The sequence below is a fragment of the Nyctibius grandis genome, chromosome 1 (genome assembly GCF_013368605.1).
Source record: "Nyctibius grandis isolate bNycGra1 chromosome 1, bNycGra1.pri, whole genome shotgun sequence".
NCBI lineage: Eukaryota > Metazoa > Chordata > Aves > Nyctibiiformes > Nyctibiidae > Nyctibius > Nyctibius grandis.
The window spans coordinates 90,045,000-90,066,898 of NC_090658.1; the positions used below are offsets into that span (position 1 = coordinate 90,045,000).

The window sequence follows — 21,899 nt, forward strand, 5'->3', positions numbered from 1 at the left end:
AGACATTTGTTATTTTCATTGAATATCTCAAAGTAGTAGTTGTAAGGATTTTTGTATTATTCCCATGAAACTGTCAAAATGGGATGGTATTTAAAGAGAAGTCGTGGAACAAAAACCTTAGTTAAAAGGGTAAAGTGACTGTTGCTGTTCCCCTATTCATAACACTGCACTGTTTTGTTGCATGCTACATTTTTAAGGTGTTTGGAAGGGAAATGCAGTTTTTGTTTACATGGCATAGTCCCTCATGGTCCTTCTTTAGAATTATTTCAACTAGTTTTTAAGAGAAAACAAGCTCACCTGTAGAAGTGAGAAGGGGCACGATCTTGTGCCACTGAGCAGTCTGAGCAACCCAGGCTTTGAGCAAGGGTTAAGCCCAGAGCTAGTGACCTTGGTCTCCCCTTGAGCGGTGCAGGGCGGGGGGGCTCCGCGGCGCCTGCTTCAGCAGGGGGGCGGTCACGGCTCTGAGTATGTAAATCTATAGACCAATCACAAGTGCGATCGGGGCGCGTGATTAGCATGTACACAGTCTATATAACCGCTGCGTTCTTTGCTAATAAACGGAGAACTTCCATACTCACATTGAGATGGTGTTGTTACTCTGGACCGTCGCCCGACACCTGCAAGCGCGCCCCCCCGTTTTTCCTCTTACTTCAACTGGTAGCAGAGGATGGTTCCCTTCGGCGTGCTCTCTCTGAGACTGCGGTAAGCAGCGATCAGGAGGTGTTGGGAAAAGGACAGCTGGAAGAGGTGCTGCTCGGGTCAAATAAGGCAGAGCAGACACTGGAAGAGTTGGCCACTCAGCTCCCAGAGTAAAGGTGCTGCTCGGGTCAAATAAGGCAGAGCAGACACTGGTTGGTGCTGCTCGGGTCAAATAAGGCAGAGCAGACACTGGAAAAAAGGGCAGCCATGGAGACAGAGGCTGCAGCCGCGTTACTCGCAAGTATCCTCTCTAAGAGAGGCAGCGAGACAGCGGAGAAACAGCTAATTAAGCTGATAAAGTTGGGCCAGCGCTGGGGACATTTTAAAGACACAGCGCTTGTATTTTCCGTGGAGGAATGGAGAGAAATGGGAGACACTGTGGGAAAAGACTGTTGAGAGGGACCCTGAGGAAAAAGAAATTAAGGAGGTGCGTGGACTCTGGCAAAATGTGTTAGAGACTTTAAAAACTATGAGGGCAGAAAGAGAGGTCGCCCGCGCGGCTGCTCAGATGCGGGCGGCACCGGAGTCCACCCCCCCAGCTAAAAAGGAAAAAACTTCTGGGGCTCTGGCTTGTTTCTTCGGGTTACCGGCAGTTAAGGGCATGTCGGCGCCGATACAACTGTCTGTAGCCGAGGCACGCGCGGTGGTAGAGGCGGCGGCCTCTCGGGAGCGATGGCGCAGTAAGAATTTAAAGGGGGAAGTTACAAACAAAGAGGAACGTGGCTCTCGGAGAGTCACGTGGCAATTAATTAATTAATGCCTGGCTACGAGACTGGTGCTACAGGCAGGGCTTTGGGTTCTTTGATAATGGCTGGTTTTATAAGACACCAGGCGTGACTGTAATACATGGGAAAGGCTTATGTCGTAGGGGCAAAAGGGTTCTGGGACAGGAATTAGCAGGGCTCATTCGGAGAGCTTTAAACTAGATTCGAAGGGGGATGGGGTAGTAAGCTGGGCTTGCACCACTGGGGCAACGCTCTAGTGTTGAGGTAGACCAGGAGGCCTCCCATCCCCCTGGGGTGAAATCGGTGTGCCCAGCTCGCTCCCTGAAATGCCTGTACACCAATGCACGCAGCATGGGGAATAAACAAGAGGAGCTGGAAATCCGTGTTCGGTCGGGGGGCTATGATCTAGTGGCAATTACAGAGACTTGGTGGGATGCCTCGCATGACTGGAATGTGGTCATGGATGGCTATGTCTTGTTCAGGAAAGACAGGCCACTAAGGAGAGGTGGTGGAGTTGCTCTTTATGTGAGTGAGCAGCTAGAATGTATTGAGTTCTGTCCAGGGGCGGATCAGGAGCGAGTTGAGAGTTTGTGGGTGCGAATTAAGGGGCAGGCTGGCAGGGGTGATACTGTTGTGGGTGTCTATTACAGGCCACCGGATCAGGATGAGGAGGGTGATGAGGCCTTCTACAGGCAGCTGAGAGCAGTCTCGCAATTACAGGGCCTGGTTGTCATGGGGGATTTCAACTACCCTGATATTTGCTGGGAGGCCTACTCAGCCAGCCATCCTCAGTCCAGGAGGTTCCTCCAGTGCATTGATGATAACTTTCTGATGCAACTAGGAGAGGAGCGCTGCTGGATCTTATCCTTACTAACAAGGAGGGTCTGGTTGAAGAGGTGAAGGTTGAGGGCAGCCTTGGTTGTAGTGACCATGAGATGGTAGAGTTCAGGATCTCATGTGGCAGGAAGAGAATAGCTAGCAGAATCGCAACCCTGGACTTCAGGAGGGCCAACTTTGACCTTTTCAAGCAATTGCTAGGGGAAATCCCATGGGACAGGGTACTAGAAGGTAAGAGGGCCCAAGATAGTTGGTTAGCATTCAAGGACTGCTTCTTCCGAGCTCAAGATCAGAGCATCCCAACAAGTAGGAAGTCAAGGAAGGGTACCAGGAGACCTGCATGGTTGAACAGGGAACTGCTGGGCAAACCCAAGTGGAAGAAGAGGGTGTACAGATCATGGAAGGAGGGGCTGGCCACTTGGGAGGAATATAAGCCTGTTGTCAGAGGATGTAGGGAGGCAACTAGGAAAGCTAAGGCCTCCTTGGAATTAAACCTTGCAAGAGAGGTCAAGGACAACAGAAAGGGCTTCTTCAAATACATTGCAGGTAAAGCCAACACTAGAGGCAATGTAGGCCCACTGATGAATGAGGTGGGGGCCCTGGAGACAGAGGATAAAAAGAAGGCGGAGTTACTGAATGCCTTCTTTGCCTCTGTCTATACTGTTGGAGGCTGTCCTGAGGAGCCCCGGACCCCTGCGGCCCCAGAAGAAGTGAGGATAGAGGAGGAATCTGTCTTGGTTGATGAGGACTGGGTCAGGGACCAATTAAGCAATCTGGACGTCCATAAATCCATGGGCCCTGATGGGATGCACCCGCGGGTGCTGAGGGAGCTGGCGGAAGTCATTGCTAGGCCACTCTCCATCATCTTTGCTAAGTCGTGGGCAACGGGAGAGGTGCCTGAGGACTGGAGGAAAGCGAATGTCACTCCAGTCTTCAAAAAGGGCAGGAAGGAGGACCCGGGTAACTATAGACCGGTCAGCCTCACCTCCATCCCCGGAAAGGTGATGGAACAACTTGTCCTTGGTGCTGTCTCTAGGCACATCAAGGATAGGGGGATCATTAGGGGCACTCAGCATGGCTTCACCAAGGGGAATTCATGCTCAACCAACTTGATAGCCTTTTATGAGGATGTTACCAGGTGGATAGATGATGGTAAAGCTGTGGATGTGGTCTGTCTCGATTTCAGTAAAGCGTTTGACACGGTCTCCCACAGCATCCTCGCAGCTAAACTGGGGAAGTGTGGTCTGGATGATCGGGTAGTGAGGTGGCTTGTGAACTGGCTGAAGGAAAGAAGCCAGAGAGTGGTGGTCAATGGGACAGAGTCCAGTTGGAGGTCTGTGTCTAGCGGAGTCCCTCAAGGGTCGGTACTGGGACCAGTTCTATTCAATATATTCATTAATGACTTGGATGAGGGATTAGAGTGCGCTGTCAGCAAGTTCGCTGATGACACAAAACTGGGAGGAGTGGCTGACGCGCCGGAAGGCCGCGCAGCCTTTCAGAGGGACCTGGACAGGCTGGAGAGTTGGGCGGGGAGAAATTTAATGAAATATAACAAGGGCAAGTGTAGAGTCCTGCATCTGGGCAAGAACAACCCCATGTACCAGTACAAGTTGGGGGCAGACCTGTTGGAGAGCAGCGTAGGGGAAAGGGACCTGGGGGTCCTAGTGGACAGCAGGATGACCATGAGCCAGCAATGTGCCCTTGTGGCCAAGAAGGCCAATGGCATCCTGGGGTATATTAGAAGGGGTGTGGTCAGCAGGTTGAGAGAGGTTCTCCTCCCCCTCTACTCTGCCTTGGTGAGGCCGCATCTGGAATATTGTGTCCAGTTCTGGGCCCCTCAGTTCAAGAAGGACAGGGATCTGCTAGAGAGAGTCCAGCGCAGAGCCACGAAGATGATTAAGGGAGAGGAACATCTCCCTTATGAGGAGAGGCTGAGGGAGCTGGGTCTCTTTAGCTTGGAGAAGAGGAGACTGAGGGGTGACCTCATTAATGTTTATAAATATGTAAAGGGCAAGTGTCATGAGGATGGAGCCAGGCTCTTCTCAGTGACATCCCTTGACAGGACAAGGGGCAATGGGTGCAAGCTGGAACACAGGAGGTTCCACTCAAATATGAGGAAAAACTTCTTTACGGTGAGGGTGACTGAACACTGGAACAGGCTGCCCAGAGAGGTTGTGGAGTCTCCTTCTCTGGAGACATTCAAAACCCGCCTGGACGCGTTTCTGTGTGATATGGTCTAGGCAATCCTGCCCCGGCAGGGGGATTGGACTAGATGATCTTTCGAGGTCCCTTTCAATCCCTAACATTCTGTGATTCTGTGAAGGGGAGCGGAAGGCGGAAGAGTGGGAGGAGAAGGAGGAGTGGTCAGCTGCTCCCAACCCTGCCCAGCTGGCGGGTGGAGAGGGGGGCCGGCCCCTCCCCTCGGTGCCACCGGAGTACCCGCCCCTTCCTCCTCTTGCTGTCCGTCAAGATCTACGTCATCTACCCCACCTGACTGTGGGAACCCGGAAACAGACCCCACCGGCCTTTTACAGCAGGTCTTGCGGGAATTAAAGGATTTAAAGGTACAGCAACAAAACGGAGACAACTCCAGGGATGCTCCGCTTCTACCTGCACCTAGGGCACCGAGGTGGAGTGGGGTGATTCATGATGCCATATTAGAAGGACACTGGAGTGCTGCTGCGGATCTAGGAGGAGTAGGAGCTTTTCCAGTGCTACAACAGAATAGAGTAGCTACTTGGGAACCACATGATGGGAAAATTCTTCAACAAGCAAAAGCTGCAGTTACACAGTATGGAGTAAAATCAGACGCTACGAGGAATATAGTCTCCTGGATTTTTTCTGCTCATCTCTTATGCTCGCATGACTCCCGGAAGTTAATGAAACTGTTGCTGACACCTACTCAGTTCCTTTTGTGGGGTTCAGAATGGGCACAACGAGCAGCCAATGAAGCTGCGCGAAGAGTGAACAATCCAAATGATCCTTTACATGGAATTACTATGGACATTCTCACAGGACAAGGAGCTTATTCTGCGGTGCAAGCAGAATTATTAATTATTAATAAATTATATTTATTAAATATAATAAATTTATATTAAAATAAATTATTAATAGACTATGGGAAGCCGTAATGAATCATCCTGATCTTGATGATGATAACAGGCAGCAGATGTTAAAGATTTTGGCTTTTGATAACGCGAACAAACAAACTAAACAGTTGCTCGCTAGCTTACCTAAAGGTGCAGGAGTGGAGGAAATGGTGAAGCGAGTCGAACGTGCTGATGTGCAAAGAGCTAGCAATACCGTTGCTGCTGCCGTACAAAGTGCTGTTAAGGAGGTGGTCCAACCTTTGACAGCGCTGGTACAACAAAGAGGGACACGACGACCAACACGAGTGGGACAGTCCTTTCAAGGAAATTGCTATCGATGTGGAGAGAACGGACATGCCAGAAAAGATTGCTGAGTTGCTGTCTGGTGTAATACCTGCCAGAGGAATAATCATACAACTAAGGCGTGTCAGGGAAATTTCCAAAGGAGTGCGGAGAGGGGCTGCGTGAGGAGACAAGTCAACCCATCATGCGAACCAAAGGCTTTTTACAACAATACCAACCAGCAACCCGAGGAAGCCTGGGGTTTGACGTGGAAATCACAGTAGATGTCACCTTGCGGAGTCAAGAAGTACAGAAGGTCCCTACTAATGTACAGGGTCCGCTAAGCGGGGATTTCGATCCCATGGGAGGACTTTTGTTAGGACGATCTTCTGCTGATATAAAAGGACTTATAATACTTCCAAGAGTCATAGATGCAGACTATACCGGGATCGTATATATTATGATGTATACACTTAATCCACCTATGTTTGTACCAAAAGGTAGTCGAATTGGACAAATAATCCCCCTTTCTGCCTATCAACAAGGTGCTAATACGACTACCTACCGTGGAGATCGTGGATTTGGCTCCACAGGACCAGCAGTATGTTTTACCACGAGAACAGATGACAGACCAAATATGTCAATCACAATGTCTCAGAACAACACTTGTATAAAGGTACAGGCCTTGCTGGATACAGGTGCTGACGTCACCATTGTCAGTCGACGCGTCTGGCCAAGGAATTGGACACTAGAAACACCTGATTCACATATTGCTGGCATTGGCGGGAATTCTATGACAGCTGTTAGTCATCACCCTGTGACCTTACACTTTCCAGAAGGACAGTGTGTAACTTTGAAAGTTTATGTTTTGTCCTTACCTGGGGTTTTGGAAGCACTCATAGGGCGAGATGTCTTAAGTCAGATTGGTGCGGTTCTTACAACCACCCATTTTTGATAATGGCCGCTGGAGAGCAGTTGCCCAATCCACCTTTGACTTGGTTATCAGATGAGCCTGTGTGGGTTGACCAGTGGCCTATGACTGAAGAGCGACTGCAGATTACTAAGGGACTAGTAGAGGAACAGTTAAAAGCAGGACATATCAAACCCTCAGTCCTTGGAATACACCCATTTTTGTCATCCCTAAGAAAAGTGGAAAGTGGAGATTATTACATGATTTATGGAAAATTAATGAGCAAGTGCAAGCAATGGGAGCATTGCAACCAGGTATTCCGTCACCTAACATGTTACCAGCAGGATGGCATATGTTGATTGTAGACTTGAAGGACTGTTTTTTCACCATATCTTTACATCCTCAGGACACCAGGAGGTTTGCCTTTTCTATTCCTGTTATCAACAAAGCGGAACCAGCTCAGCGGTATGAATGGGTAGTTCTACCGCAGGGCATGAAAAATTCACCTACGTTATGTCAGCTCTATGTAGCATGGGTGCTGAAACCATTGCGCCAGCTATGGCCACAGACTATCATCTATCATTATATGGATGATATTTTGTTATGCCAGGCCGATCCTTTTTCAGAAGAAAGTCTCCACAAACTAACAACAACGTTGGCGGTGAAAGGTCTCGTGATTGTACCAGAAAAGATGCAACGAACTGATCCCTGGAAATACTTAGGATGGACAATTTCGGATGCTCAAATCCGACCTCAAAAGGTGGAGCTACATACAGATTTGAAGAACCTGAAGGATGTACAAACGCTTCTCGGAGATATTCAGTGGGTCCGTAACTGTGTCGATATCTCGAATACCGAGATCGCCCCCCTCACCGAACTGCTGCGACGATCACACCCTGCTGACACCATACAGTTGTCTGAGACTCAACAAAGCGCGTTACGGTCAGTCATCGTCAAACTACAAACTGCATGGTCATCGCGACTCATTCGTGAACTACCTGTGTCTCTGCTTGTAATTAACAGTGAAAATATGGTTTGTGGTGTCATTTGTCAGTGGCAAAACAAAAAGGGGGAACTCCCCCAGGGCTACAACCAATGCCACTACAAATGCCACGATAAAGATGAAGCTTTTTGGGTGTTGGAATGGGTATTCCTTAGTGTACAACCGAAGACAAGCATACAGACTAGACCAGAAGCCATAGGGGAACTAGTGAGAAAGGGTAGATCTAGGATTATAGAATTAACGGGACTGGATCCAGCGGATATTAGTATTCCTGTTAATGCTGTAGACCTAGAATGGTGGTTCCGCAATTCTCGACCCATTCAGGAGGCGTTTTTGGGGTACGAAGGAAGAGTCCATTCACAGCATCTGAAAGGCAAATTATGGCAGATATTACAGAAAAATCAATGGATAGAAAAATCTAAAGTACAGAAAACACCAATAGTGGAACATCTGGGCCTTGACAAATTGGCTGGATGGGGCTATAAATATAGTCACAGATTCTATGTACGTAGCAGGTGTCATCCCACGCTTGGAGGAGGCATTGCTCCGAAACACACAAAATCCCCGCCTTGGGCAGTTATTCTTGCAATTATGGTCTATTATGCGACAACGCAGTGCGCCTTGTTGCATAATACATGTGCGGAGTCATCAATGGAATCTTGGTTTGGGGAAGGGCAATCAGGTGGCAGACTCTCTGGTTAGTCCTGCTTGCCATATTCCTCCTTTAGACAAATTTCAACAAGCTAGACAAAGTCATGAGCATTTCCATCAAAATGCAAAAGGAATACAGAGACAATTTGGAATAACAGAAAATGAGGCAAAATCTATTGTTCAAGCATGTCCGAGGTGTGGGGCTCAGGGACCAGGCATCGGTATTGGTGTAAACCTGAAGGGTTTGGCAGCACTTGAGCTATGGCAGATGGATGTAACACATATTCCGGAGTTTGGGAGACAAAAATATGTACATGTCACAGTAGATACTTTTTCGAAGTTAATCTGGGCATCCGCAATGTCCGTAGAAAAGGCGCAACAGGTTTGTAAACATTTGTTGGCGTGTTTTGCCGTTATGGGGGTACCAGAACAGATCAAAACAGATAATGGGCCAGCATGCACCAGCCAAAAGTTTCATGTATTTTTAACACGCTGGGGAGTGAAACATGTTACTGGTATACCACACTCCCCGACAGGTCAGGGGATCATCGAACGTACCCATAGAACCTTAAAGGAATATTTGAGAGGACAAAAGGAAGTAGATACTGATCCAACATCGCGGTTGCATAAAGTGTTGTTTACTCTGAATTTTCTGTGTTTGACAGGGGACCGAGAAGAACCACGGGTTGTAGTACATCACCAGCAGTTGAAATTTAATAATAACACCATTATACCTCAGTTACAGGTGATTTATCGGGAACCTGCTACAGGGGAGTGGAAAGGACCGGTGCCAGTGATCCTTAGTGGCTGGGGATATATGTGCGTGGCCACCGACCAGGGACCACTTTGGGTGCCGAGCCGATCAGTAAAACCACACCTCCCCGAGAAATCGGAGGGGCGAGGAGACGCGACAGATGTAAATGACTGCCCATGAATGAGCCCATTATTGGTGATGGGGCATGTCGCGTTTGATGAAGAGTGTGAGGATGAGGTAGAGCTATGGTCAAAAACTGAGACAATCTTTGCATCTATCTTTGCCCCCGGGGTTGCTTCGGCACATGCTATCTCGCAGATGCAAAGGTTGGCCTGCCGGAGTGGAAAAAGGGTCAATAAAACATCCCGGGTATTAGAAGCTTTAGCAAATGATGTAGACAGTGTTAAGCATGCAACTTTGCAAAATAGAGCTGCTATAGATTTTTTTTTGCTTATGCATGGACATGGGTGCCAAGACTTTGATGGGTTGTGTTGTATGGATTTAAACGATTCTTCTCAGTCTATTCATAAGCAGGTCCAGGATTTGATAAAATCCACAAACCGGTTACGTGAACACCATGGATTCCTGGATGACTGGCTTGGAGACCTGGGAATTGGCGGATGGGTGATGGAACTGGTAAAAATGGTTCTTACAGGAGTTTTTGTGATTGCAGTTATCTTGTTAGTGTTACCATGTTTATTTTCTTGTTTGCAGAAAGCTTTAATGAAACTTGTAAATCAGGCCTGGCTTGCTCACAAACAAGAAGGGGGAATTGTAGAAGTGAGAAGGGGCACGATCTTGTGCTGCTGAGCAGTCTGAGCAACCCAGGCTTTGAGCAAGGGTTAAGCCCAGAGCTAGTGACCTTGGACTCCCCTTGAGCGGTGCAGGGCGGGGGGGCTCCGCGGCGCCTGCTTCAGCGGGGGGGGCGGTCACGGCTCTGAGTATGTAAATCTATAGACCAATCACAAGTGCGATCGGGGCGCGTGATTAGCATGTACACAGTCTATATAACCGCTGCGTTCTTAGCTAATAAACGGAGAACTTCCATACTCACATTGAGATGGTGTTGTTACTCTGGACCGTCGCCCAACACCTGCGAGCGCGCCCCCCCGTTTTTCCCCTTACTTCACTCACCCATTTTAAAACTCATTCCGTAGTTCTGCTTCTACAGCTGGAGGAGCCTTGGTTTAGGATGAGTCTGGAATCCATGTGGGATTTATTTCACTGACTTTATTTTGAATAATATACTTAATTGGAGATAGTGTATATTTTGGCTGGAAATGGAAGTTGTGAAAGTTATTGAAATGGTTGTAATAAAGCTGTTTTCCCCTCTCCAGTCAAGATTAAAAGCTATAAATAGCTTTTATAGACTACAGTACTAATCCGTTGTTAGGAACCTGCAGTTTAGGTTTTAAGAGTGTAATGATAACATAATGTCAAGCTTCTGCAAAAGTATATATAGGTCACATATATGATTCTGGATTATAATGAATAAACTGCCTTTCTAATGATTGCTGTAAAGAGCAATTCATAGATGTTAAGCACTCTAAGCAGCATTCCTCATTTCTCTGAAAAAGCAGATGCCTAATTCATGGTTTTATTTTATGTGTTTAGGTAGGAGGGGAAGAGAAGATGGGATGGGGAAACAGGAATCATGTGTTTTCGGACTAGAAAGTTGGGGTTTTAGTAGCTGAGATGTGAGTCTTCGCTCACTTTATATCTTAGTAATTTTCCCTTACAGTTGCGTTGGGCAGTAAATTTAGGATTACAAGACTGATATCATCCTGTTTCCCACTGCATTAGAACCCATAAGTATTGTATGGTTCCTTGAGCTTTTATTTGAGAGTGCAAAAATAAAACTTTGATAAGTTGAGGTAAGATTAAGGGCACTTTCAGCAAATTTAGTGTGTCCCCTATCTTAAGATAAAGGCATTCTAGCTCAGGGTGAAGAAGCTGTAGCACAAGGTGGCCTCATCATCTCCACTTGTTGACAGGTTGTCAAAGGGTATGTTGTCCTTTTCTCCTTTTTTACGTATTGTAGAGGGAATGAGAGCATCCCTAGACTTTGGCTAGCAGACTGACTTTGACAGCAGAAAAGGAGTTGTCAGATTTTCCTGGCCAGACTCATGGGCGTCACCAGATAACTCATTGGTTCCATTTAGCTATATCTTTTATGAACCAGGGGAGATCTCTCTTGATTGAGAGACTGTAGGTCAAACGAGGCAGGAGAGAGTGTCATAAGGTGTTAGACTAATATCTGGAACTATTGGGTGTAAGTATTGTTGCTCCTAACAAGTTCGCACAATACAGTATTATTTAAAGTAGAGATGTATATTCTAGACCAGGTCTGTTAGATTCACAGCTGTTGGGCTAGGTTGAAATTGTTCTTTATCTTAATGCTGCATTTGGAGTGGGTGTTTTGGGGTGGGGTTTTTTTTTTTGGTGGGGTGTGGTGATGGTGTATTTATTACTAAGGCACATCCATATCACTTTGCTGCTTCTCCATCTCCTGAAGTCTGTTTTTTAAATCATTGGATCAATGTAGAGGAATGAATAAATACGTGTGACAGAACATGTCATCCCCAGTCTGGATCCAAATTGACTCGAATGGCCAGAGAAGGCATTCTTACTCTAGGTTGTGGTTTCTCATTTATACGTGCCTGCAACAGTGTCAAGACTCTGAAAAGAAGTGGTAGAGGAAGCTGTTGTTTTTGTGTCCCTTTCTTAAGTGGCTAAGGAGCATTGCTGATGTGATACTATACAGAAGGTACATTTTGTGAAGTAGCAGGCTTGGTGCTTCACAGTTCTGAAGCCTTTTGACAGCTCAGAAAGTTTTACGGTGACAATTCTGAGCTCTTTGAAAAGTACTACTTAACTGATTATTTATATATAACTATTTGAATATTTGGACAGATTGTCTTCTAAGCAAGCTCTTTTGTTTATTTATAAATAGTTAATGCATTTAAATGCTTATTATGTAGCTTGTGCTATGAATATTAATCTTAAGAGTATTCAGCTGTAGTCCTAAAATGTTCTAATTAGATCAAAATAAATGGTGTGCCTGTGTGTGTACCTGATGTTCAAGTGACAAGTATCAGTGATTACTGGTTTATTTATTTATTTTCCTTTCTCCCAGACCACTTTTAATAGTGGAACAGCGTGTCCTGTGCTGCTGGTTCTCTTGGGGGGATTACGGGCACACCTATGAAGTGTAATGGCTTAAGCTTATTCAGGGAAGAATGACATTCAGTTTGTGAAGTTTAACTATGCAAATATCTAGGGCAGCCCTTTCCCTTGGAGCTGATCTTCTAATCTGTGAGCACAAATGGCAGTTGTGCTCTTCTGTGGCTTGTGACGTATACAGAATTGACCCGGCATACATTCTGGCATAAATCAGTTCAAAGTTATGGGAACCTCCTTTTTCAAAGCTGTGATACTCTTCTCTTGACTGCTACGTTATGGGCCTCCATGAGAGACGTTATGGTTCTCTTGCTTGGGGAAAGAAGGAATGTAACTACTTGTCATCTGATGCGAAATTCATTTGGTTTTCTTGCTTATACCATTGTGCATCTACTGCTTTGCTTTTTTTTTTTTTTTGAGCCCATTGGTTCAAGCATGAATTTCCCTCTAAATCTCCAAGATATTTTCAGACTAAAATTTGTAGAGGAGAGATGGAGTCACACAAGTTCAAGCAAGCTTGAAGCTCAATATCTGCAATAAATAATAATAATAGAAATTATAAGATAATTCAGTAGTTCAGTCAAGCTTGAGATATAATTTGTTCCATTAATCTTACAGCTTTTAAAAAAAGTAATGAGAACATTATACTGTACAGTTGTTTTCCAATAGTGTTCCTCCCTCTAATGTAGAAATGTAGTTTAATATGTACTTGACCACTTAGCATCATTAACATTTGAGTGAAATAGAGAGAATCTAGTATTTGAAATAAATTTGTTAGTATACAGATTCTGTTACTGAGTCACATATTTTCTAGCTAGTTAACAATTCTTCTTTTGTTTTGCACCAGGTACGTCATCATGCACTGTAAGAACTCTTCAATATATAGTAGTTGTAGATTAATTTACCCTTTGTTGTAGGTCAAATAATGATAACAAGACGACTTCAAATTTAACCCATAAGGTTTAATGTCCTTTCAGAAATAAAGAAACAAACCCCCCACGCATTCTAACTTAATTAAAACACTGTAAGGCAGTCAAGAAAAACACTGTAACTGGATAGTCTTTTTAAACCTTGCTAAATTCTTGGTTTTACCAGCTCTGTTGCAGAGTTTCACAGTCTAATAATACTTTAGATAGAAAATGTAGTTTTACATTGGTTTTGAATTTACCATCTGTTAAATTAATTAAAGGCATCTTTATCCTTGGTTTATAAAACAGGAAAAACTAACGTTTGAACTGAGTCTAAACTGTGATACTTTATTAGGAGAGATGATACCAGTTTCCACACTTACGCATTTTTCCATGCTCCATAATATTAACATTATCTCCTTTATTCAAAAACTGACTTCCCTATTAATGTTCGTGCAGGTAGTATCCCAGGTGAGGTGATACAAACACATTGCATAATGATGCAACACTGTTTCTGTATTATGCACCATCCTATTAGTTATGTGACCTAATGATTTGTTTGCTGGGTTTTTTTGACTGCAGATGCATTTCTCTGCTCTTACAGACCTCTAAAAAGTAGCTGCTATATTAGCTTTCTCAGCTGACAGAGTTAATTTAGAACCTTGTAAGGTGGGGAAGCACGGTCGTATCTGTCTCTTCCTGCCTGTGTCTTGGTGCCTTTTGGATATTGCAACATGCATTGTTTGTTACTGTACATGCATTGTTTGTTACTGTAGTTTTGGGCATTCTGAAGATTTCTGTAGTAAACGTCATCTGCAGATTCACTGCCTCACTTTTGATGATTTTTCAGGGTCATAACAGTCACCAGAAAGTCTTCTCTGGGCCTTGGGTTGTCAAGGGGAGCAAATGAAAAGGGAAACTTTCATTCAGAGTTTAAAGGAGAGTGCTGGCAGGCAAGGATAACAAAAAGAATTTAATGTTGATTGAGATAACAGTGGAGGAGACTGATGAGTAGTAAAGATTATGGAGACTGAATACCTGTATGTAAGTTACGGAGTATCTGTTATCCTACAGTGGTAACTTGCACAAAGTGTATCTATGCGGGCAATACCACCTTAACAAATTTTGTGGAAGTGAAGTTCTGTGGTCTCAAATAAGCAGGATGAATTGATGAATAACACTTCATCAATACCTGGAGGTATTTAAAAGATGTGTAGATGTGACACTTAGGGACATGGTTTAGTGGTGAACTTGGCAGTGTTAGGTTTACGGTTGGACTCTGTGATCTTGAAGGTCTTTTACAACCTAAATGATTCTATGATTCTATGAATATGGAAATCAAGCGTAGCCCTTTCATTGTGATATATGAGGTGATCAATAAGACAAGATCCAGGTGCTTCTGAACATAGTAAGAAGTACATGAGATACATTTCCTTACTAAACAGCGGCCTAGTAACACAGTATTTTAATATTGAGAAAAGGAAAAAAGTCTTGATTGTAGAAGATAAGTTTGGGTCATTGATGAAAAGGTTTCGCTTTAAACTGAGAACATTATGATTGTAATGAGAGGTAAAAATAGATCAATAATGTAGGTTCTCTCATTCTAAAATGACCGGTTTGGATAAATTAAGGAAGTAGTTAATGGAATCAGAAGGACTGAGGAACACAGTCTTCAGTGTAGATGAGGAATGGCATCTCCTCTGAGTTCAACCATTTTGGTTGGAGTTTGTATACCCTGTAAAAGGTAAATAGTTTTTTTGACACAGGAATAGTGGTAGATCTCATGCTTCTGGCCGTTGACAAAATATTATAGATTGAGGCTAATGAAGATTGCTAGAATTGTAAGATAGGGAAAAAATGGATTGAAAAAAATTGCAGTGGATCATTTTGGAAGAAAATAAATAGAAAGCCACAAAGGGAGATCCTGAATAGAGGATGGAGCCAGGCTCTTCTCAGTGACATCCCTTGACAGGACAAGGGGCAATGGGTGCAAGCTGGAACACAGGAGGTTCTACTTAAATTTGAGGAAAAACTTCTTTACGGTGAGGGTGACTGAACACTGGAACAGGCTGCCCAGAGAGGTTGTGGAGTCTCCTTCTCTGGAGACATTCAAAACCCGCCTGGACGCGTTCCTGTGTGATATGGTCTAGGCAATCCTGCCCCGGCAGGGGGATTGGACTAGATGATCTTTCGAGGTCCCTTTCAATCCCTAACATTCTGTGATTCTGTGATTCTGTGATTCTGTAATATTAATTTTATATTGTCATTAAGAATTTTGAAACAGAAACCAAGTATGTTTTGACAAGCAAATGAGGGAGAGAAGCTACTGAATTCGTTGAGGAGCAGAATAATAAAACTGGAAGGATATTTAGTTGTAGAAAATGCAAGGTCATGAATAAGAAATAGTGGAGCTGGAGGCTGTTAATTGGAAATGACCGTCAGTCAGAATCTAAGGGTGTTTTTTTTTTTTCTTAAATACTGGGGAGACTGCTGATGGCAGAATTTAACCTAGAAGTATGTGAGAGAAATAGAAAGTGTTGGTATACTCAGAGCAGACTAACTTCCAAGGCCCTCTGTGTGTGGTTTTTAAAAATTCTATTTAGAATTTGGATTATCAAGTCAAATACATAATTCTACAGCTACTTATGTGTAGCAGTGTTTCTTGCTGGCTGATATGCTATGTACTTGTGCAAAGGAAAAAGCATGCACAAGTTTGAAAATGGTATTTGTGACAGAGCTGTCAGTGTGCTGATTAAAAAGACATTGTTTTCATTTTGTTTACACACTGAAAATAATATTATGAGTCTTCACATAACTTCCTGTGTTAGTGTCCCTGTATCCAGGCTTTGTAATCCTTCAGGAGACGTAGTTTGAAGCAGCGACCGTTGCCAGCAGCAATTAATAAAAGAGAAGAAAGCAAGCTGAGCCTTCCCCAGTTATCGGGACATCAGGGTGTGTTGCTCCATCTGCCACAGGCCAACTTCAAACTCGTCTAATTTAAACTGTTACTCTAGATCCGGCACAGTCTGGATTCAGGCCAGGACATGGAACTGCAGCGGCTTACCGACACAGATAGATGATCTCCTCCTGACAGTGGATAGAGGGCAGTCATTAATTTTCATTCTTCTGGCCCTTTCTACAGCATTTGATGTGTCTGGCCAGAAGTGGATGCTGTCTTGCCAGGAAGGAGTGGCAGGGTCCAAAGTAAAGTGCTAAAGTGGCTTGGCCTCGTCCTAGGTGATCGATCTACAGAGTGGCGACATGCTCATGATTTTGAAGTGTTGCCAATCATAAAAAGAAATTAAGAAACTGAAAATTATATCTGCAACAGGATTTTGTTGTTGCCTCTGCATCAGCGAACATATTAGTGATGCTAATTGCTATTCTGAGATGGGTAATGCTTATTTGTGTGGGAGGGCAGCGCTTTCACAAGACTGAATTCTAGGCTGTGTAATGAACTCCTCTGGGAATGGAGAGCTGCCGTGTATTTTGCGCTTAGAGTTGATGATGGAATTTCTTACATTTTGCATTCTTTAATGTGATAATGCAGACACAAGCATATCTAAAAAGGGGGAAAAAAGCGATGACGATGATGCCATGTTAAAATAAGTAATCTTTGATATAGCCCATCTTAAGAAATACTGTGGGGCAAAGAAAGCTCCTATAGGAGCTGAATTTTTAAGCTTCCTTTAAAAAAAAATTTCTAATCTATTTGCTACTTGTAGATTTTTTCAGAAAATTAATTTTGGGTTGAACTCAAACTCAGAAGATGAGGTCTCAAAGTCTGAGGAAGCTGTGCTGTATTTGTTTATTATACTTAAGGTTTTAAAACTCCTATAAAGTACAAAATTAACATATGTAACCGTATTGCTAGGATAGTTGCTGGGACTTTGGCTGAGGGAAATAAGTTAAACATAGGTAAGGCACATCATAAAATTGAAGTCGGTGGCAAAACTTCTGTGAACTTCTAGGAGATCAATTTCACTGTAAATGTGTTTTGGCAAGCACTATGCTGCATGTGAGGTACTGTGTTGGGGAGTATTTTCAAAGCTGGTTTTGTGAATCTGAATAAGCTGGGAAAGAGGATAGAGGCTGCATGCTCTGGTGGGTGCAGTATTGGATTTGGAGCTTGGGGGAGACAGTTCTGTTCTCGTTCCTGACTCTGAATGACGGTAGGTTGAGGGAGAGCAAGTGGTTTGCCTTTTTTTGCCTTAAATAATATTTTCCTGAAATGTACTTTCAAATTTAGTGGTGAAATGTGCTTTCAGATTTAGTGGTGAAAAATACTAAATGTCCACATAAAGGAGAAACCTCAGTTTTTAACTTACCATTTTCAGTGTAGCTCGAGTCAGCTTCAGAATTGTGTAAAAACCAAAAACTCACCATCACCAGCAAAACAAACTAAACTAAAAATGGAAGTTTAATAAAATGATACTTCTAGCATGTATTATGGGCCCAGCTGGTGTGGACTGCATGAACAGGATGCATGTGGAGGCAAATAAGCCTTTGAAACAGTAGCCTTTATTTGGATATGCTAAAAATAATTGATTTCTGTAAAACTTTTCAAGATGATATTTGGTGGTTGACATTTTTTAAACTTTAAAGATTAAAGTTATTAATATTCTGGTATGTGATTTGGAGATCTGCTTGTCTAATGCCAAGAGCTGTAACTCTTTGCTAATGAAATTTTCATCCTATTTTTTGAATTATCGTGTTAATACTAATGTCCAATTAGAATTAATAATGGACCTTGCCTCGGGACCAGAAGTGAATGAAAAGTAGCTTCTAATGAAACTTTAGATTTTAACATCTCTATGACTAGATATTTTAGCTGCTTGTGAGATTAATCTGTGTGGACATTGTGACCCTTTTTTCTTCAACTTGCTTGTCAGAACTTTTGTTGCGGTGGAAGCTGGCTGGTTTGTAGTGCTGGACTGGCAGTTTAGAGAAATGATGTTTGTCACTCAAACGTGGTTCTCTGCTTTCATGTATAGTTATCAGAGGTGAACGAGTGGTTCTGTTACTGCTGTTACTGCTGCTCCACTCTTGCTCTTTTATTCACTTGTCTTGTTTTACATTCAGATTGAGCCATCTAATACAGGACCATGTCATCTTGTGTACTTGCACAGAATCTAATACAATGGGGCCTGGTTAGTAACCAGATAATTAGTAGTAAATGTACAGCTGTAATAGTGAGTAGTGTTCACAGTTCGCAATACAATGCATGACAGTTAAGCTCCTATGTGCTGTTTTAGTTCCTATTGAATGTATTTGAGAAATCATCATTCTTCGTTTTTTTGCGTATGTGGTGTTGCCCAGGGGTGCTCTCTCTATTCTGGTGTAAGTGCTTATGCTGCTAATACCTTAATTAACTTCTTAAAATATAACTGGTCAGGGTACATCCAAATAGTATTCAGAAATGTACTGATCAGTAGTCTGTGAGATTTCTCCAAGAAAGCTTAAAGCATCATCTGGAGAAAACTTAAAGCCTGATCTTAAGCACATGAACTTATGCTTTTTGAGTTAAACAAGCAAACAAACAAAAAAAACCAACCAAACAAACAAAACCCCTCATTAATGAATAAATTCAGTTTCACCAAAACCTTGGCATGGTTGTGTATCTCTTGCTTCTTGCACATTGTCAATTATCAGCTGCTCATAGAACACTTCTGGTCGTCAGTCCATCCTTGACCAAATTTCTTCTGTCTTATATTGGTAATAATTAGAATTTTGACAGATTCTGTTGTTTGGACCACATTCAGAGTTTTTTTTCCAATAGTTTATTAAATTGGGGGGTGGAGGTGTTTTCAGGTTTTCCTCTAAAAAAAAAAACCAACCAACCAAACCCCTTTCAAAACAGACGTATCTGGGTCAGTCTGTTGTCTTTCTCATGCAGAGAACTTGCTTGGCTTCTAAGTTACGCAAATACATTATCATGAGACCCATGACAAACAGGTCTACATCAAGGTAATTTATTGTCCCGAGACCAAATTTTTTTTTTTATTTTCAAAGCAAGCACATGCTGTTTCTCACTAACTCTCTGAAGTAAGATATAATTGTGATTCCTGGTCATCTTTGATTGGAAATCTTTGGCATGCAGTTGTAAGATGTACCATTGTCCTTGTCATTTAGAATTTATGGTATAAACAACTAAAAGTGACAAATTTTAAAAAGAAAGAGAAATCATGGGAGAAGTGGTATGGTTTGAAAGAGAAGGAATCTCACCACTAGTGGGTTGGTGGGCTATCCAACTACCAACTCTTAAATAAATTTACGTAGATTTTGCTTTGAGCGAAAGCTCTAGAGAAAGTGGTGGTGTGTTAGTCTTAGTTTTGATATGCAAGTAATAGATTTTGTGGAAATCTTCTGTATGTTTCCTGAAACGGTAGATGTTTTAGGTGGCTGAAAACACAGATTTTAACTGTCTGTGTGGGTTTTTTTTTCCAAAGCAGTTGTAAGATCTCTTATTGTAGCACATTTGTAATGATGACGCAAGTATAGTTTTTTCAAGTGCTATATCTCTTGAAGCATTAGATGCTATTATGTCATTGGAACAAGTTACAATGAAAGCATGTATTTAAAACAGCAGTGAATATGGGAGTGCAGAGATGGCCAATTAAGCTTATTTGTAAAATTAAAGTAGTGCACATAATTTTTTTTCCTGTTACTTACACACCTCTTCTTCCCTCCCCATGGTTTCTTTAATTTTTGAGAAAAACACAACCTGCTCTTTATAATTACTTTTAGTTTGGAATAAATTTACATGGTTTGAAAAATGAATGTTGTCTGTCTATTATTCTTGCCTCTGAAGAACTGGCGCCAAGTTATCTAGTTGAATGTATATTGAATTATTTTTTTCATAAAGCATCTCATGTGCAGCTTTCAGCTCTCCTAATGTTGCATTGATTTATTCTACTCCCCCCCCCACCCCCACCCCGACTTAGGTTTTCTGCTCATAAATGTCTGTCTTGAAGTACTCATCTTGTACGTGGAGAAACGCCAGCTGAGCTGATCTATAGTGAATTATGATTATAGTCACAATACTAAGAGAAAGTATTTATTTAAGCTGTATGGGCAGTTCTGTACTCCTGTAGTCAGATCTACTGATTTCTAGAGGCAGGTTCTGTACAAACAGGGCAGCTGCCTGTGTAGACCATTTGTCTGCAGGGTTTCTGGGGGATGCTTGCTGCTTTGTTGTGACAGCAGAGATCCTGTGGGCATTACTTTGTAAGAGCAATGGTGAGTTTTAGAAAAGAATACTGATAGCTCATTATTTCTTCATAACCAGAACTTTCAAGGAGAAATGGATGGATTATGGAATATGCTGTTTTTTTCCCCCACATATATCCAGTATATTTGAAGACTTTTACAAGTATGAAAAGTTCTTTGCTGAATGAGTCTTCAAAATATGCTTGCTTTCTTTCAAAATATTCTGGTGGGGTTGTTGAAACTCCTATAATCTTTTACTTTTAATCAAGTGTTTCCCTATTCTGTGCTGTCAAAGAAACTGTACTGCAATCCAGATTGATTAGTTGCTCTGGGAAGGTTTGTGTCCCTTCCCTATTATATCAGAGGCTATTCAAGAACATTAAATGTCATAAACTTTTAGAACCACTGAACTATCTTGACAGTTGGTACTGCTCCTATTTTATTCTCTTTTTGGGTTTCTGCATTTTTGACTTTTCTCAGTAGAGCTTCTGTAATAGCATTTGTGCTTTTAGTATATTTGTGTGCAAGTTGAAATGAAAGGATCTGTGAAAGAAAGCTCAACGTAGATTCACACTCTCAGTTTTGGTGTAGACAACCAACATGGTTAGTTGTGGCATGATCAGGCATAAGTTCAATTACAGCAGCTCAGCTGGTAATTAATAAGACTGACATAACTCAGGTTTGACTGAGACACCAAACTTGGACTTACTTTTGAGTCTTCCTGTCAGCTTTGTCTGTCATACGCATATTTTTTGCACTGCTGTTAAGCCATGATGTTTCCTGTCTGATCATTTGAAAACCTCTTGATAACTATATTGTTCTTTTCACTGGTATTACTAAGTGCAGTCACATCTTGTTCGCCCCAAAAAGGCACTTTTCTGGTCTTTTTTGCTTTGCCAACCTTCTGAGCCCCACAACAGTTTCTATCTTCCTTCACCGTATCAGGTTCAAGCTGCTGGTTTTCACTTTCAGCTGCTTGTGGTATATGCTCAGCACCTTTATGACTTCTCATTCACTGCCAAGATGTTGACTTGTTGCAGTGGCCTTTGATACTAGTTTCCGCTGAAATTTCTTCAGTTCATTTTCTCCAGTCAGAAGGTGCGCTCTCCTAGGCTGCTGCATGAGTTTGAGAAGACCTTTGTGCAGCTGCCTTGTTAGTCTTCCTGAAACTCTGCTTTAGTACTCTTGTTGCAAAGATGAAAGAAAACTTTACAAAGGTAACTCAAGTGTGTTACAGCTATCACGCTGTTTAGTGTCTCTTGTGGTTTTTATCTTTTTTCAGTGTTTTTTTTCTTTCTACTTGTTCACTGTTTTTTCTTGTATACAGAATGTTACCTCTATAGAGCAGTCCTCTGTAGGATTAGCACAAAGAGGTCTAAATTAATGACTTGAGCTCCCAAGTACTGTCATAATATAAAGAAATTTTTAGAAAATTCAGATTTCTGCAACTGAACCAAGCTCACAAGTTGCTGGCGATAGTGTAGTAAGTTTTGGGGTTTTCTTTGTGTATAATGTGAGAGGAATGTACCTTGGCTAAATCTGTCAGTGTTTTAATGGAAAGTGGCTCAATAGTTCTCTGGGACTTTACAATACTGCAGTGTTAGATAACTAATGATAGACAGGAAAGGTGTTTCTTTTGAATAAAACTCTGC

The 21,899-nt window shown here is 42.6% G+C and overlaps 1 protein-coding gene across 2 annotated transcripts in view; it reads left to right on the forward strand.

The window, feature by feature from the left end:
* The window catches only part of RNGTT (RNA guanylyltransferase and 5'-phosphatase), a 206,722-nt gene that overhangs the window by 38,320 nt on the left and 146,503 nt on the right, over positions 1 to 21,899 (forward strand). The gene's annotated exons all lie outside the window — the stretch shown is intronic.